This window comes from Carettochelys insculpta, chromosome 1 (assembly GCF_033958435.1).
Source record: "Carettochelys insculpta isolate YL-2023 chromosome 1, ASM3395843v1, whole genome shotgun sequence".
Lineage (NCBI taxonomy): Eukaryota > Metazoa > Chordata > Testudines > Carettochelyidae > Carettochelys > Carettochelys insculpta.
This window is the reverse complement of record NC_134137.1, coordinates 66,395,518-66,414,080: the sequence shown is the minus strand read 5'-3', so window position 1 is coordinate 66,414,080 and position 18,563 is coordinate 66,395,518. Positions and strand designations below refer to the sequence as shown.

The 18,563-nt window shown below is 40.8% G+C and overlaps 1 protein-coding gene across 15 annotated transcripts in view; it reads right to left on the bottom strand.

Annotated features, from left to right (window-relative positions):
- Positions 1-18,563, bottom strand: part of ENOX1 (ecto-NOX disulfide-thiol exchanger 1) — a 514,187-nt gene that overhangs the window by 376,817 nt on the left and 118,807 nt on the right. For 9 of the 15 annotated variants that reach the window (XM_074988353.1, XM_074988352.1, XM_074988367.1 and 6 more), the window contains exons 3-4: positions 6,789-6,845; positions 5,385-5,557 (exon numbers count right to left, since the gene is read on the bottom strand). The exons of 3 other annotated variants lie outside the window; for them this stretch is intronic. The gene's annotated coding sequence lies outside the window, so the exon portion shown is untranslated. Of the gene's footprint in view, positions 1-5,384; positions 5,558-6,788; positions 6,846-7,632; positions 7,674-18,563 lie in introns of all 15 variants that reach the window. 3 more of the 15 variants (XM_074988354.1, XM_074988355.1, XM_074988356.1) reach the window with 3 other exon arrangements.

Here is an 18,563-nt window from a genome sequence, read left to right as displayed (position 1 = left end):
TAATTTAATCCTGACAAGGTCCCTGGGTTAAAGTTCTGAAAGATCTTTAACTTTTCACTCACAATAAACTTTGGCCTCAGAGTCCCTCTTCTTTTTTGCCTGTTCCTCCTCCCACTGATGGTTATAATGAAGCTAGGGGTACAGAAATTGTGCTTCTGACATCAAGTTTGTCCTGGGCTGCTATTAAAGCCTTCTACATGAAATTTGAGTCTAAATACTTTTCTATGGTGTTGTGCTTGTAATTTATGTTATCCTAGTGGTAATATTATTGTGCCATCACATAATTTTAATTTAGCTTTGCTTGGTTGCAATTTCATTTTCTTCTCTTACATAATGCTCATGAAGTCTCTGTAGCCTAGCACATTCATTGATGCCCTAGTGTCTGTTTGGAATTCAATTTCCTGTTTGTTTGTGTGCTGATGCCTTATCCTTGCATATGGGGCTAGCATGAGTTTTCAAACCATTTTCTTTTCCTGTTTTAACGTCATGTGTGCAAAATCTCATTCTCTGAGGCACTACTTGTTTGTTCAAGTACGGTGCCATTATTTTCTCTGTTTTTCTCCTCTGCAATTTTTGGGTGTAATGATTCACCTTGCCACAATTAGTGCATATTGTTCACCATTATGTAAAATGAGCTATTGTTCAACAAAGGCCTATTTTCAAGTGAACCAAACCCTTAATAAGTTTTAAGAATTATCTGTAATAATAAAGCAGAGTGACAAAACCAAGATGTTTGACATCTATTGATAATATTAAGAATAAAGTTTAGTCCCTTACCATAATAGGCTATTTATCGAAGCAAGTGTTTTTAACCATAAAATGTACTGATAGTATTAATATGGAAAATCTGGACATCGTCATACGTACATGGAAATTTGCAAAGTGTATGAAAGGAGACATGCGTAACTGTCATGCAGAAAAAGAGGGAAGCTGTGAGTGATAAACAGCTTATTTGTAATTAGTCTGGTTTAGGGAATTATAATTGTTGGTGCGGGCAAAGTCGTGGGCCAAGGCCACACTGACCCCACACCAGTATACCGCTCGGATCCTCAAGAGGCCTGGGACAAGGATAAGGAGGGGACGGCGGAGACCTGGTGACGAGTAGAGGCCGCCCCGCCCCTCTGCAGGCCGCCCCCACCCACATCCGGCAGGAGGCCCCGGGGATTGTGCACTGGCCCTGTACTGCCGTTAGAGAGGCTGGTAGAATTTTCCCTGGCAGGCAGGAGGCTGGCCTTAAGCGAGAGGGGTGAGACAGGAAGAGGAAGGCTTGTGTAGGTGCAAACAGTTGCAAAGTTTACTAACAGAACAAACAACAGGGAAACGAGTAATGACACTTGTAACAGTAGACAACTCTTTATAAAGTAACCATATATATATTAGTGATTACTGATAATGCATTGAATTGCAACAATAGTATTTCTTTAGACACTTACAATGCTATACACTAGAGAGTCCATGAAGCAACCTTTATGATGGTTTTTTATTAGGTTGGAGGCAAAAAGGAAGATTAAAGGGAAATTCAAGGAAAGAGGTATAGGTAGTTTTATATTAATATAGCTCCGGGCAGGGGAAGGTCAATGTGCTTTCCCCCTTAATGCCCTGGCAGGTTCGCTACGCCAGCCTCTTGGAGGCCTTGGGGCTTTGCCTGCCAAGGTCCTCCTCCCAGCCGAGTGAGGGGGAAGTGTAACCTCCCCGGCTGGGGCTCGGAGAACAGGGACAGGTAAGGGGGGGTGAGGTAGGATGCAGGGTTTATAGGGTAACTGGGAGGTCAAGCCTCTACCAAGATGATCCTCCTGCTCCTTAAGTATATAAACACGTCAGTTAAATAAATGCTATTGTTACCAGTCTATGACTAATCACTTAGATAATTAATTATTGCTACTAGTACCATTTACTATAACTAAATGACTGACTAACTAACTATAACTGTAAAACTATTAACACAAGTGTACACTTTCTGAGATGGTAAAGGAAACCTGGGCTGTTGGGCCCGGCCTTGGGGTCGAGCCCCTGGGTGTGGCCCCTCTTGGCCAGGAGGGGCGCGGTTCAATTCGCGACTTTGAACCCCCCGTTGCGGGGACCCAATGCCCAAAGTAATATAATTTGTATAACCCGGGCTGGGCCTCAGGCCTGTGAAAATCTATGTGGCCTGGGCTGGGCCTCAGGCCTATGGTAGTTCTTATCGCCTGGGCTGGGCCTCAGGCCTATAATAGTCTGTGTAGCCCAGGCTGGGCCTCAGGCTTGTGGTCGATATACGTGTCCAGGTGATTGCAGTCTCGTCAGGCAGGTGGGTCGTGTCCGGTAGGGAGTGTCGTTACCGCAGGATGGCAGGCAGCGGGAGAGAGGGTGCCGCTTCGATGGCAGGCTCTGGGCTTCAACAGCTGGGCGTGCAGTACCTCACCCTAATGGTGAGGCCAGTTTGCCACCCAGCTGATCCACCTCAGAGCCTGCTTGCTGTTTAGATGGCAGACCCTGGGTTTCAACAGGCGAGCGCGCAGTACCTCATCCTAGAGATGAGGCCAGTTCGCCGCTGGCCTGATCTACCTCAGGGCTGCTTTAGCTCTTTTAGTGCTGAGGTAAAACTGCCAGCTGTCACCGCAGCAGGCGGACCCTGCTGGATGGTGTTGGTGTTGACTCAGGAGCTCTTCGCAAAGTCTTCTCAGGATGGAGCTCTTTGCAAAGTCTTTGCTCTTTTGTGAGGCAGCTAGCCTAGGGGCTGGTGGACGCCTCAAGGGCCAGCACCTCCCTGTACAGGTAGCGGAGTCGTATCTGCGCCAAGGGCCGGAGGGTGCTGTGCTGCGCCGCCTTATATCCTATGATCTCATGCATGATTCATGAGGCTATTTACATGCAAGCATTCTGAGGGCCTGCTTTCAAATAGGTCCTCTAGGCTGTGGAAACTTCTAGAGGCTTTTCCACCTGCGCCCAATCAGGTGCCTGGATTTTAAACCCCAGGTCACGAGTTGTTTATGAGTTCAGGGTTACCAGGGAAACCAACTGACTCAGAGTGACCATTACAGGGGGCTGCTAAACAGCAGCCTATGTGATTTTACATTCTACCTGTACCTGTAATGATGTTTAATGGCCAAAGGCTTGTTTTCCCTGACCCACGGGGGTGATAATGCCCGAGGGATGAAAAACCCCTGACAATAATCAGCTGCAAGTTCCACTTTCCACAAAGATTAGATACTGTATGCAAATATCTTTGCACACTGTTTCATTAAAGATAAAGGTTCCACTGTTTACCTCATCAATTAATCACAAATATGTTGCTGCTTAAGGACATTTCTGTACCCATAAAAAGTATAAAGGAAACAATATAATCTCATCATAGTCTTCTCCAGAGCACGTATTGATTAATTTTGCATTTAGTTTGCTCCATATGCTTCATATTTGATCATTTGTTTTTCCACAAATTTTTTTCATTTTACGTTTCATGCTTGCTATGTGCTATTTCATGACTTAGGAGTCTGTCTCTGCTTATGCTCTGAATTTGGATGTGAGCTTGTTCATTAACTATGCACGTTACTAGATCTAGGAATTGTTAATGAACATACTCATTCTAGCTCCTGAATCTTCCATCCAAATTGCTAATTTTCACAAATTAGTCAATCGTTTAAAAACAAAAACAAAAAAGCAGTCCTGTAGCACTTTAAAGACTAACCAAATAATTTATTAGGTGATGAGCTTTTGTGGGGCAGACCCAATTCTTCAGATCTGGAAAGATCTGAAGAAGTGGGTCCACCCATGAAAATTCATCACCTAATAAATTATTTTGTGAGTCTTAAGTGCTACAGGACTGCTTTTTTGTTATGTGAAGATACAGACTAACACAGCTACCTCTCTATAGCTGTGTCTACACTACAGAGTTCTGTTGACAGAAGTCACTTTCAACAGAACCTCTGTCTACAAAACATGTCCACAAGTAATACAGGCTCTGCCTGTCAATGCCCTCTGTTGACAGAGAATGGCCAGACTGCCCAGCCCTCTCTTGACAGAATACCCAATTGAAAGCACTTGGACCAGGGGTCAGCAACCCTTCCCAGGCAGAGTACCAAAATTTGACCTTTTGACCTCTATGCACAGTCCAAGTGTGGGTGATATTTTTAAAAGTCACTAATAGTTCTACTTACAACAGCTTCCTTAATAAAGATGCAGCGTTTTACCATTTAAGTGATGGCTGGTAGCATGCGCTGCTCTTTTATTAATCCACAGGCAGCATTGCTTTGAGCAAGCTCCCAGCTACATGGGGAAGGAAGGATGGGGCTGAGCTCCTGCCACACATGCCAATGAAAAATTATCTCATGTGCCACTCTTGGCACACATGCCAGGGTTGCTGACCCCTGATCTAGACCCTGAACTGTACAGTGGCAGGAATTTTGCCTGCAGGCATCACTTCAATCCCGCTGGCAAACAGCAGCTAGCTTTATAAAGGGCAGCCTCACTTTCACACGCAGATACATTGTAGGGTAAAGGTAGCCATCTTGCTGGCTTCAGCCTCAATGACAGTAATAGGAGATAGTGGCCATATTGAATAAGGGCGAAATGAGCCTCTGCAGCCAGTTATCACGTTATCATGAAAATAAACAAAAAAACCACCCCAAAATTGTAAGAGTTGCAAAAAATCAGGAGAGCTGGCAAGACTGAAAGTTGACGGTCTTTTTAGTAAAATTTGTGAAAATACTTAAGTATGACAAATGCCAAAGAATCTTGTTTGTGTCCTAAGGGAAATGCAGAATGTGTAATACAGAAATTTCAATCTTTCATGCAACATACTAGAGATCATTTCCCCTATCAGTGAGGGTGACATCTGCCTACATAAATTTTCAAAACAATAGCACGTCAGTTTTATATATGATATTTCCACAAAAATTCGACATACTTTACCCAAAAGAATATGGGAATAACAAAAATTCAAGTTCTTGTAAAACTGCTTAAAAAGCATTCCGTTTGGCACTTTTCAACTTTAATGTTCCTAATAATAACGCATAATTTCAATGTGTAATTTCTAAGGTACACTATATGTTTTCAGATGTGCAAACCCTAGATGGAAGGGAATGCAAACCAGCCAAAGCTCCAATACAAAACACCTGTCTTCCTGTTATTATTTAAACTCTGTTGCATAATTTCCTAGATTCTAAAATACAAATATTTTGCCATTCAGGTTATTGCTTATTACTCTCCAACTAAACTGCATACTTAGAAAAGGACAATTTTTAGCAATTTTAATACTTTTAAAATATCAAAATACAGCTTTAAGATCATTTGATGTACTGCCATAAAGAGGAGCTAAATTGTACAGCATGTGCCATATGAGAATTTTAAATATTTTTCCTCAAGTTCATATCTTTCTTTCCATTTGAATACTTTTTAAGTAAACATACCTCCCCAACTCATTCAGTGATACTGAATACCATGAGAGAGAGAAGGAACAGAGTAGTCAGGCTCTGTAGCACTGCAGTGATTCAAAACAGGAATTTTATGTCGACCAATAAACAGATGTCAGGAGAAGAACTCGGCACACCTTCTCCAGATGGGTCCTCATGCCATCTTGCTGCTGACAAAATATATTTCCATTAAAATATGATATTGATTTCTCACATAAATTATGTGATGCCATAAGAAAACTTGAACAAGGTGTTTCCCTTAATTATTGTGGGACTTCATAGAAATGGAGAAGGCTTGTGAGGTGGAAGAGGTACAATATTTCCCCTCCCGGGGAGGGATTAATCCCTATAGAGCTTCTTCCAGCAGTGCTAGCATGCAAAGGGATATTTTCACAATGATCTTTTGCAATTAATACAACTCCTTTATGGCAAATCATAGAAGAAATATCTACTGTACAGTACCTTTTAACTATCTTTCAAACCATTCTCTTAATGCAATATGTTTTTCTTTAAAATTTGTACAAATTGTTTTACAGTTAACAGAAGTTCTTATGGAGATGAAGTAAACAACTCTTACATAAGGGGTATTTGAAACATGTGATGGATACAACAATTCTGAGGAAATTGGAGCTATACCAATTTATACCATTTTCTGGCACCTATCTGTCATGTACTACATGGGATTTATACCAATCTGTATCAATAAAAAGAAAGATATGAGGAAAAAAGAGAAATAAATTTAAAGTTCTCATCAAGTCAATTTTTCTGCTGGTGTAAATGGGATCAGCTTCACCAATGTCAAAGGTCTTTCATGCACTGATTCCACCAATGAATTGGGCACATAGTTTTGACTCTCACTAGCTAAAAAACATTACTACTATGCTGGTCAGTAATAATGGTCTTACAATTTGAGGATAATACATCTGCTTTCACATATTGCCAATTAGCCACATCTACATGAGCGGCTTTCACTGGAAAAAAAATGCTGAGCAACTACACGGCAAAAGTGCTTTGTCAGCAGTTTGTTGACAATACCCAACACATCTGTTGGTAGCGTTATACCTCTTCCCATTCAGGTATAATGCTTCTCTCAATAGTGTTCTGTCAACAAAAGAGCCGGGTAGATACTCTGGGGCCCCTTTGTCGACAGACAGAGCTTCCACTTCACCAGGCAGCCCTGTTTGCAGACCTTCTGGTCAGCTGTTCTGTCAAGAGAAAGCCGTGCAGTCTGGCTGCTCTCTGTCAATAGAGCAGATTGCTCTTTCAATCTGCTTTTATGCGTAGGTGCAATCTGTGGAGAGAAGTTTTGCTGGGAAATCCCTTCCGACAGTGACTTTGGTCGACAGAGGCTTCTTGTGTAGATGTAGCGAAAGACATTATCTACTAACATAAAAAGTTTACCTCTCCAGATTCTGCCATCCTGTGCATCACTGTCACTCTCTACATATAGGCTGCAGTCTGCAGAAGAGATGAGACCTACTGTTACTGCTACACAAATCCAATATTTCATTAATAGCTTCAAGATAATAATAAAGAAACAATCCACAAATTTGATTATTTTTAAAAACAAGACACCTGTCAACTCACAGGCAGAAATGGCTGTGCTTATGCTCTAGGTAATCATCAGTTTACCCCAACAGCACTACTTGAGAACAGGGATTGAAAAGAGATATACCTAAATTAATTCTGAAGGAAAACCTCTACTTAGGTTGCATCATTTAGAAAGACTTGAGTCTTAAATAAAACCAACTTTCTACTTGCTTTAGTACATACACAAACTTTTGAGTCTAACAAGACTGTACTGGATTAATTAAGAACTAGTACTTCTTTTTCACTAGTTCTCTTAAGGGCATATTAATATTCCAGGAGATAAAGGCAACTGTCATAAAAAGCTATATAATTTTCTTGAAATAAGGACTGAACTACACCTTTGCCTAACAGATGACAGAAATATCCAGAAAATTGTGATCACCTTTTACGTCACATAATACATCTGGCTTCAGAATCTGCTAGCTAAGTCTTTGATGTTCTAAAAAACACCAATAATGGTCATAATTAAATTCTCAAGTTATTCAGCTGCATAGCTCAACTAATATCACATACAACAGCATGAGAATGAAAGCCTTCTAATTCACAGGCCTGCTAATGTAATTGAATTAACATTTTTAGTAATTATTATTTCTGAAGGGAACTACTGCCTGAAATTTGGTACCCTGTGCCACCGCTACTCTTTTTTTTCTCTCACCCACATAAGTGCAAAGCTCACTTTCTCTTGCTTTCTTGCCCCTACAAAAAAAAAAAAAAAAAAATCACACCCACATTATAGACTGCTTTAATTCTTCACAAAATTCATTTGGATAGAGCGAAACCATAAAGCAATACCGAGAAACATATTTCCTAGGCTTATAGCTCCATGAGCATGCTCAAATACACATTTGGTTATTGTTGGGTTTTGTTTTTCTTTTAGACTGGTACAAAAGACTTTGATGTTGTTTACTTCATGACCTCAAGGGTGCTTTTATAGTGCTTCTGTGTCAGCACATTTGTGTGTGTGTGTACACCAGAAGCCATGTGTTCTTAAAAGGCAGGGCTTCACATCTGTTACCCATTTTTGAGGTTTCCATTCCCAGGAGTACCTACTGGCTCCGTTGCATCTTCCCCCTCCCCCCCCCAAAAATACATTCATGTGGAAATGCATTTAAATTTAACTCTAACACTCCTGGAAATGCCACTAACATTTAGATAGTTCTTTGAGATCCTCATATGAAAATCTTTACAGAGGGGCAAAATCTTATTCGACGATGGGTGGTTTTTTTGAATGACTTTACGCAGATGTTTAGAGTATTGTTTTCATATTATTATCATTAAAGATCAGCCCACAAGTGTGTCCAGCACTCTCCTGGTAAGAAATGCATTGCCCCTGCCCCTAACAGCTTACAGTCTAAATAAACAGTACAGATACACAAACATGTGACAGAAAGAATCAACATGAAATTAAAAACATTTAACAGAGAGAAAAAGTAACTATATTGCTGTATACCTTTGGACCATGCTAATAAAGAACATACTACATATAGAATTATTTTGATGAATTTCAAGTGTTTTACTGTCACAGCAATCAAAACAGAATGTCGCAATTTGTCTTAGCCCCTGTATAATTGCTCAGGAAATACCAGAATCCTTCCCCCCCCACACACTTATCCATAGCCATGGGATGAACCGTGCATAATAAGCACAATCACAGACATGGCACACAATGATTAAATCACTGGGAAAGCCTGTTTAAACCTTGTCCTGTTTTTTATTTTATTTCCAGGTCAAGCCATCTTAATGAAGCCTCCACCCACATCTGCTTTGTTTCAACCAGACCCATCTTTGGAATGCGTGTATCTTTGCATTATAATAAAGTAGTTATTTCAAAGTTATTTTTTTTAACTGCTTTACTGAAGTCACTTATGAGGCACTAAGCTTCAGTCTAATTTGTGTGTCCATACTTGGTAATGTTGCAGGTGAAAACTATAAATGATCATTATAATTCTGTCCATGTTAACTGAGTGGCTAGCTGTCCACAACTGTACTCATTTAGTTAAACAATGGTGTAATTACACATGTAATATTCGTACATCTACATAAATTTGAAGCAGACTGAAACCAGGCATGGTCCAGCAAGCCTTCACGGCTGAAAAAATTTTCTTAGGGGGCTGTTATCCTCTGGTAGGAGACAAGTAGCTGCAGCATGCCCCCATGACAGCATCTGACTGGATTTTACAGCTGTTACTCTGGACAGTTTCTCAGCAGTGCTGACTGTTCCAACTTTTTCCCTCCCACTTTCCTCACTTTGCTTCAACCTTACTCCACCTGCTCTCCATGCTTCCTTTCTTCCTCCTCATTTTTCCCTCAGCCTTCATCTCAGGCCCTCTGTACTATCCTTTGTCTCTCTGCATAGGTAAACTCTACTCTATGGTGCAAAAAAAAAAAAAAAAAAAAAAAAAAAAAAAGTGGCACTAAGGCAACATGTGCAAACCGTCCCATTTGTCTTTCTGACCCCTTGTTATATCCCTTCCCCAACACTTTATCGGTCTTGTTTCCTTTAGTCTCTAAGCACATTAGGGCAGGAACTCTCCCCAGTTTAATTCTGTGTTGTACAATATAGTCTGAATCCCTAGATGCTACATGCTACAATTAAACAATATTAACAGCAAGACAAGTATGGTGCCATCAAATCCAAATACTGTACAACAAAAATAAACATTTTCCATTTTCAGACTCTTCAACACTGCTACAATACAGAGGTAATTGTCAATTCTTAAAAAAAAAAAAAAAAAAAAATAGAAGGCCAAAGGAACAGAAGGTGTCTAATACAAAAAAAAATGGGCCAAATTCTGCCCTCAGATACACATGTATAATTTGCACTAAGATCAATGGAGTCCTAATATATGTATTAGGGCATAATTTGGCTCAAATTTTAACATGACATAATACTCTGTGAGGAAAATATCTAACGATTTAACTTAATTAGAATACTATGCCTGATGTGCCCCTCCCAGAGGAAAACCCACAGCAGGGGGAGAAATAACTGTTGAAAATGCCACATGATTATTTATTCTACATTCTCTCCATGGAGCGATGCTAGGAGCTTTCACAAGATGTGACCTAAAAACCTCACTGATCTAGCGGGTGGTGGGAGGGGACTACAATAGAACTTCAAACTTATGAATACATCAGGAATGGAGGTTATTCATAACTCTGAAATGTTCATAACTGTGAGCAAAACATTATGGTCGTTCTTTCAAAGGGTTTGCAACTCAACACTGACAATACAGTTTTGAAACTTTAATGCTAAATTTGAATAATTCCACTGTAAATGAAGATAGCACAGAAACAGTTTCCTTACCTTGTCAGGTTTTTTTAATTATCCTTTTTTAATAATGTATGTTTAATGCAGAACTGTGCTGTTTTTGCTCTTTTTATCCCGTGCTGCTGCCTGTAATATCTGGGGCAGGGCTGCTCCTTTACGCTGACTTCATGTAATCTCTCACTCATGGACAGCAAAGATCCAGAAGCTAGATTGTTGCTGGAGTTTGTTCAAAACTGGTTTATTCTTTGTATGTTTTGGGAGCAGTTCCTCAGTCACGGGACATGGCTACTGTGTACTCTATTACAAGTTGCCTTTACTTTTTCCTAGAAAATGTATTTACCATTACACATACAAGGGAAATCTTGACTCAAGTCTCCTGATTGGTTCTTTCAGAAAACCACTGTAAGAGGTTCCAAGAACAACATGCCTTTCTGAAATATCTCTGAGGAGACTCCTCCATGAAATTCTGAATTCTTTCACATCCTGCTCACAGCATCCCAAAGTACTGGTAAATTGTTGGATTTTGTTCCAAACCTGTGCCTTCGCCCCATCCCCAAACCTCTCTTCAATTCTCCTGTGCTATAGAAAACAATATTTTCATTTACATTTCCCTTTTGGACTGAAGCCTAGCTTCTTCTTTTTGGCACAGGAAAAATAGAGAAGTTGCCCTTTGAGCCTCTCACTACAGGACTATGTGCCAGAACACTAATAGCAGAGGGTGTTGAGGTAGCAGCTTTTCAAACAATATAAGCTACATTAGCAGGAGCAGACCATTGAGGAAATTCTCTAGAGTGATGTTATGAAGTCAAAGTGTTCTTGGCTCTTAGGTACTGTTTAAAGATTTTTTTTGGTTGGTTGATGAATATTACACTCTCCATACTAGACCCTGCAAGAGTATAAACAGCAGTATACCAAAACACTTTGGTTACTATTCAACATTAAAATATACGGTCCATTAAAATAAATTATTACTCCCCCATTTTTATAAATCTTGTTAATCTCTGTGGGAATAAATATCTCTTTAATGTTTCCCTAGACTTACATTTCAAATACATACAGAGACAGAATTATAGCTAAGTCATTCCATACAGTTAGGAATATTTCTGGTTTGCTTTAGGACAGAAAGATGCACGTCACACACTCATATAGAAGCCCTCTCTTCAGAGGTTCTTTCCCCATGCCCCCATTTCTTTAACTATGGTGCTTGTTTTTGACAATCTTTGCCAAACAACATTATAGCACCTATGGATTTTGTACAAAGGGCTTTTCATGTTTTAAAAAGTCATTTCTAATGTATTTCATTTGGAGATTTTGAACTATTTCCTAAGAACAACGTCATCACCACACAATATGTTTTAATAATAAGCCACCATTCAGTTTCCAAAGAGAGCAGGTTTCCAGCAGTAAAAACCTTGGCCTAGTGTCTTAGAGGATTGATCTCTGGTACTGTAATCAGAATTACTCCATCTTGACAGAGAGCAAATAAGTGTCTAACTCAATATTTTGTCGATCATAATGCAAGCTTTTTAAACAGTTTTCTAAATTTTGTTATATGATTTCATATTGAAAATTTTATTATGCTGATCTGCATTTGCAAAGCCTTATTGCCCCAGATTTTGTAAGGGTGGATTTTACTCTAAAACCCAGCTCACTTTGTACAGCTGATTAGAAAAAGATGAGTTTAGGAAAGAATTTCAATTAGACTCATAAGTACTATTACATACAGCACTAGCTCAAAAGAAAATGGGGTCCAGATACAAACCAGCCAATGGCACCCAAACAAAAGAAAGCTCCTTGTCCTATTCAAAGAAAGACTATTTGTGGCACTCCTGTCTCCATGCTGCGCAAATGATATTCCATCCTCTGGTTCTGAAGAGTTCAGTGCCCCCTTTAATGCCCTCTCACACTCCTCTCCGGTTCCTTGAGACCAGTGCTCACTCAGCATCTGAGATATGTTGAACAACCATCTCTCTTCAGAAATGGCAAAGAAAATTATTAGAGACATACCTTCATACAAAGCTGAGTAGAAGCCCTGGACCAATTTTCCTGTTATCAAATAATGGGTATTCAGGAAAAATTTTCTAGGCAACAATTATCCCATGACTGAGCCAAAAAGCTATAGTAACTTGAATGTACACAATCGCTGTCTTGAAACATTTTATGTTAGTTCACATCATATTATAAATAATTCTTTTAGCCACTAGAAAAAAATATTATATTCTGGAATAAAGGAAATGCACTACTAAAAAGAAACTTCTGAAGACTGCAAAACAGCTCCCACTCTTTCACATGACAGACACAACTTACAGTAGCATTCCTATACAGACTAATCAGTGGGATTCTGTGGATTGCTTTGTCTTTTCCAAATATATAATGATTGTTCTGAATTGATTGTGTTTGCATGAGGATGCCAATAATGACAACACCCGGTTGCCATTAGGAGGAGATCAGCACAAGGGCAGGCTACTGATCACAGAGCATTTCAGTTCCTTGCGACCATTTTAGAAACAGACTTTTAACACAGAAAGACAGGAAAGACAGCACACGCACATGCACACACGCAGTGGATGGAGGAATGGATAGATGGATTTGTTGCATTGGTGATTTCATTGTAATAAAGTTTCAGATAGATAGAGTAGTGGCATGCTAGAAAGGTCACTCATAGCTGTGATGATTTAGGGCATCTGCATATACCTCTTGGGTACCCTAGTCGATGATATGAAGGTGTTCTTGTGGCATTGTTACATTTTTGAATACCTCTATGCCTGCATAAATTCCACCCTTGGTATCAAGCACCAGACCACATACAGTGATGAGTTCACCACAGAATTTGACAAAGGTCTATTTTCCCTACATCTCTGCAGGGGACCACTGAGTGGCAGAAAGTGAAAAACCCCCAAATGCACAACAAAGGTGCCATGATGTTTTAAAAAAAAACACAGACACTGGATACATTAGAGGGAAGATTCACAAAGCCACTCAAGAACTTTTAAGCATGAGAAGAAAAGAGATAGCAATGCTTTTGTAGCAGGGTTAGCAGATTAGCTGCAGAACACACCAAGATCAGTAAAAGCAAGCAGACCTAGTGGGGGAGATGGGTACTCCAAGGCTGAAAAAAAGAACCCACGTGCTGTATCAGAAGGATCAAAGATATCCCCAGAAGATGCTGATCCCAGTCCAAAGACCGTGCCATAGTGGTGAGTAAACTGACACAGGGAAATGCATGTAAGGCTTATTATATGTGTCTAGAGCTGCCTAGCTGCCTATTTTTTATGCTATTAGTAAAGGACAACGGTGGTTTAGAATCCCGTGTGAAGTCTGACTGTGTGATATGTTGTTACACCCAACTCTTGCCCTCAAAAGAGTTAACCTGAGGATCCCGAGTACCACACAGCTGGTATGCAGTAGAGAGTGACAGGGTGTGTGCTCAAGCTACGCAGGAACCCGAAGATCCCTTGCACTGAGTAGCTGGATTCAACTTTTGGGAGTGGATGCTAGGAAGAAAATCTCTGCCTGGAGACCAAAAGCTCAGAACAGTGCCCAGATTCTGTTCAAACACCTGAGAAATTCAGCATCTGGACCAGACAGTGCAGTCTGGTAAGTGCCCAAGATGGGCCATTTGGCAAGATCTGTGACAGAGGCCTTGCAGGAAATGCAAGGGCCACAGCAAAGAGTGGGGTGAGGTGATTTCTATGTGACTGAGGGACTTTGGTCACTTTCAAGATGCTGCCAGAGATGATTCACCCTTAAGGCTTGTTGAAATATCCTCACCTGAGGTGATTGATATGTCCCTGGCCATGGGCTGTGGTGTCTGTGTGTTTCTCCCCACATCTTAACCAAAGCCTTAGGAACTGAGCATTTTAACATCTATGTTGTTTAATTCATGATTTTGTTCCCTCTCAGGCCCATAGAAGCACTTTATAAAAATCTACTGTAAAAAATCCCCTTTGAAAAACACCATATAGAACTGTCTAGAATGAAGTAAACAAGAATGACAGTTAGAAAATGACAGTTGGTGTAAATATTTATGAGGGGCAGTTAATATGTATAAGTTACAGTTTGAAATCCTAATAGTTAGTTGGTTAGTTTTGGATACCTACTAAATATGTAACATATACCTTTCCTCGGTTGCTGTGGCAACCAAAATGCAACATGGACTTCAAACAGGTCCTCACAGGCCCTATAAAGTTAGGAGCTTGAGGCCCTTGCACTCACTCCTTCTGGGGACCTGGACCTGGACTGAGCTGAAATCACTAAAGAGCTGAAGAAGAAAGAAGAAAAGAAGGTGACAAGCTTCGTGTCAGTCGTCGTACCCCAGCCACCGAGGGACGTCGAAGACCCGAAGAAGACGCCTTCAGGAACTCGGACTTTGCGCCCATAGTCATCAAGGGACAAAGAAGAGCTCCTGATTGCAGCCATTTTGAAGGCTCCGGTTTTTCCCGGAGGGTTTGTTCCGGCAGGTGACGCCGCCTAATGAGCGTGCGCCCTGTGACAGGGACAAACCGCAGCAGCGGTCCTGCCCTTCTCCTCGACCATTGCTGTGGTCGGTGGGGAGAATTAAGGCCGTTCTGAAATCACTGCAAATTTGCTGGTTTATTTGCAAATTTGCTTGCGGGAGGTTTTTGGTCTCCCACGTTGGTCCTTTTTCCTCCCGCTCTTTTCTCTCCTCTTTCCTGTCAGGCCTAGCGCGGCGCTGTAAAAACGCGCCTGTGCAGCCATACTTTCCTAGCTCCTGAAAGAAGCGATTGCAGGCCCAGCGCCTGGAAACAGAGCTAAGGAAGGAGAGGTAACAATCAAATGTACTTGTAATGACCTGGTTAATGTGTGTATTTTACACATGTTGTTGTATCTTTGCTTGCTGCTGGATGTGCTAACGAATAGCAGCAACGAATTATAGGTGGTAGGCTGGGACTGCCCCAGTTCTGCTAACACAATCCAAACTGTGTAACCCTTTGTTTCTACTAGCCCATGTAAAGTACAGGGGGTGCTATTTATAGCCAGCCCGAGATATCTTCAACCCTCAGAGTATTCTGAAAGCATAATTTACTTTGCCAATAAGAGGCAAGGATTAATTTGACTGGCCCGTAATAGGGACGGATATTGTATTTGGAAACTACCGTGAAAGGTGTTTCTTCCTTGGACTAGCTGTTTAACTGGCAGTCCAATCTAGGGAGTCATCGTAAGAGGTGACCCCAAACCTCAGGAATCGTCGTAAGAGGCGATCCTTAAGAGAGTCGTCGTAAGAGGTGACCCCAAACCTCGGGAACTGTCGTAGGAGGCGGTCCCATTCCACCTGCTCCCCCCTGTTCGAGAGGGAGGTTGAGCGCCCGGATCATCGTAAGAGGTGATTCCGGAATTAGGGTTGAGAGCCTCGTGGCTCTCCCCCCTGCCTGTGAGGGAATAACTCCCTGCAGCAGGTTGTTTCTTATTCTTTGCTGTTAACTGGCACCTCTATAAAAGAGGATTGTGTAATATTGTGCTTTAACTACTTTCCCCTTACAGCACTCAGCGAAGACGTCATGGGATTCCTGGGACTCGCTGTAAGTAGTGGGACATTTTGAGGGTGTTGCTCATTGCACCTTTACATAATTCAAGGGCTGGTGTCATAAATAGACAAACTCTGTGCTAAAAAACTAGTAGAGGAAAGGGAAAACCTATAGTCTGTCAATTTAGGTTTATCCTCGTGTGTAATTCCTCTCCCCTTAATAAATTCCTCTTGTGGTTGTACCTTTAAAGGGACTCATTCGTTCTTTCAGGGTGGACAGTGTTCAGCACCATTCCTGCGGATCCTACCACAACCCTGTAAACCCCATTGGGAGCGACCACCGTGCACACCGCGCTGGGTTGCGGGGTAAAATCCAGTGAGACACTCTACCAGCACCTCTAAGGGTGTGGTTAGGTGTCTCAAGGGCAAAAAAAATCAAGAAAAATTTAAAATGTGTGTTGTGCCTCAGTTTCCCCAAGTGCACACGCATTGCTTAACAGCATTGCCCTTCACAATAAGGCTCATCACAATATTCTGAAGAGCAACTTCTTCATGAGTGAAATGGACCAGATTAGTGTTCCAAACAAGGATCCCCCACCAGATATCACAAAAATGCCTTTGGCTCCTTCATCCCAAATTGAATATTCTTGGTGTACTCAGAATTTTTTTTTTTCAGGAAAGAATGTACTGTAGCAGACAGACAGTGCTTGCTCACTCAGGGAGCAAAAGTATCGTGGCACCAACCCTACCAACTCCCAGTTAGCACAGCTCCTCCCAGATAGCAAGGGTCAGGAAGTAATGAAGAAAGGAAGTGGGGTTGCCAGTCACACCATTGGCAGGAAGTGAGCTCTTCCAGAAACATGCGCAGATTTGTTTAATTACCTTGTGCCTGCTGTAAATTTTCTGGAGACTGTGCCCGTTTATGCCAACCACCAATAAAAAGACAGTGCATGTTAGTGCATTTAACAGAAATTTGTTTGCCAAATGGAGCTACCTTTGTTCTTATGACCCAGAGAAAAGAGCTTTAATTTAAATTTGCAAATATATTAATAAACAGTTTGTCAACAAAACCTGGCACATCCACCAGCAGTGTTATACCTCTTGCCAATCAGGTATAATGCCTCTTTCAATAGTGTTCTGTCGACAAAAGAGCCACGTAGATATTCCAGAGCCCTTTTGTCAACAAACAGGGCTTCTGGTTTCCCAGGCAGCTCTGTTTGCAGAGGTTCTGGTCAGCCATTCTGTCAAGACAGGACTGGGCAGCGTGGCTGCTCTCTGTCAACTCAGTGGATTGCTCTTTTGATCTGCTTTTATGTGTAGGTGCAATCTGGCAACCGAAGTTTTGCCAGGAAATCCCTTCTGATAGTCACTTCTGTCAACAGAGGCTTCTCGTGTAGATGTAGACAAAGTGACCCACTAGTACAGTAAGGAAGAGAACTCAGAATTTCTGCGTCAGTGTTCTAGCCACTAGACTATGCTCCCTCCACCTTAAACGAGACAGAATATCCATGGGGGTGGGGGCAGGGTTCAGCCATATCATATCACAATGTATAGGAAGGGAGGAGATAAGAAATACTTCATTGTAGAATCACCCAACACAAAAAGGCTAATGTACAGAAATTTCACTTTCCTGTATTTTAAGGACCATGATACTGTATTATACGGTAAGTTTTGGCAATCATATGGCAGTAGTATCCTGATCTGTAATAGTATAAGTATTTCTAATTATTTTGCTTTTTATCTTAGGCACATAAATATTTCAATACTATTAACTTTTGTTTTGTTTATTTTCTGCTTTTAAGCTGATCGTTGTTTGCTTTGTTATTTTAGTTACATACTTCTCTCTTTCATACCATATCTAGCCCTTTTATGCATCAAAGAGGGAAGGCTGATGAATCTCATAAGTCATTAAAATGAAAAACACAAGTTCTGCATACTTCATGATAAACACAGAGAAATTGCTGTTGTCTGATGTGAAATAAAACAGGCCCTAGAACTTTAATGTGAGCAACAGAGGAAACTAAGAGACGGATTGAATACTAAAGAGTTAATGTTGGCTCAGTAATTTTTCAGAAGGATTAACAGAGCATATGCAAATATCATCCTTCATTAATTAGGAAAAGCAGAATAGTAGCAGAGAGATAGCTGTGCTAGTCTATATACTATCAAAACAAAAAAGCAGTCCAGTAGCACTTTAAAGACTAACAAAATGAGTTATTAGGTGATGAACTTTCATGGGACAGACCCACTTCTTCAGATTATCGCTACACCAGAACACTCAATATTTAAGACACACAGAACCAAAAATATTAATCAAGGTTGACAAATCAGAAAAATTATTATCAAGGTAAGCAAATCAGAGAGCAGAACAGCACAAGAGGGGGGGACTCAAGAATTAGATACAGCAAAGTATGTAAAAGAGCCCCTATAATGAGCAAGAAAATTGCCATCCCAGTTCAAACCATGTGTTAATGTGTCAAATTTGAATATAAAAGAGAGTTCAGTAGTCTCTCTTTTCAAATAGCTATTAAAGTTCCTTTTCAGTAAAACACAGACTTTCAGGTCCTTAACAGAATGGCCCATTCCATTAAAGCGCTGGCTGATACGTTTGTGAATCAGGAGTGTTTTAATGTCTGTTTTATGCCCATTAATTCTTTTCTAAGAGAGTTTGAAGTCTGTCCAATATATAAAGCATCTAGACATTGTTGGCACATGATGGCATATATGATGTTAGTTGAGGAACATGAGAATGTGCCTGTGATTCTGTGAATAACCTGATTAAGTCTAATGATGGTATTGTCAGAATAGAAATGTGGACAAAGTTGGCAATGGG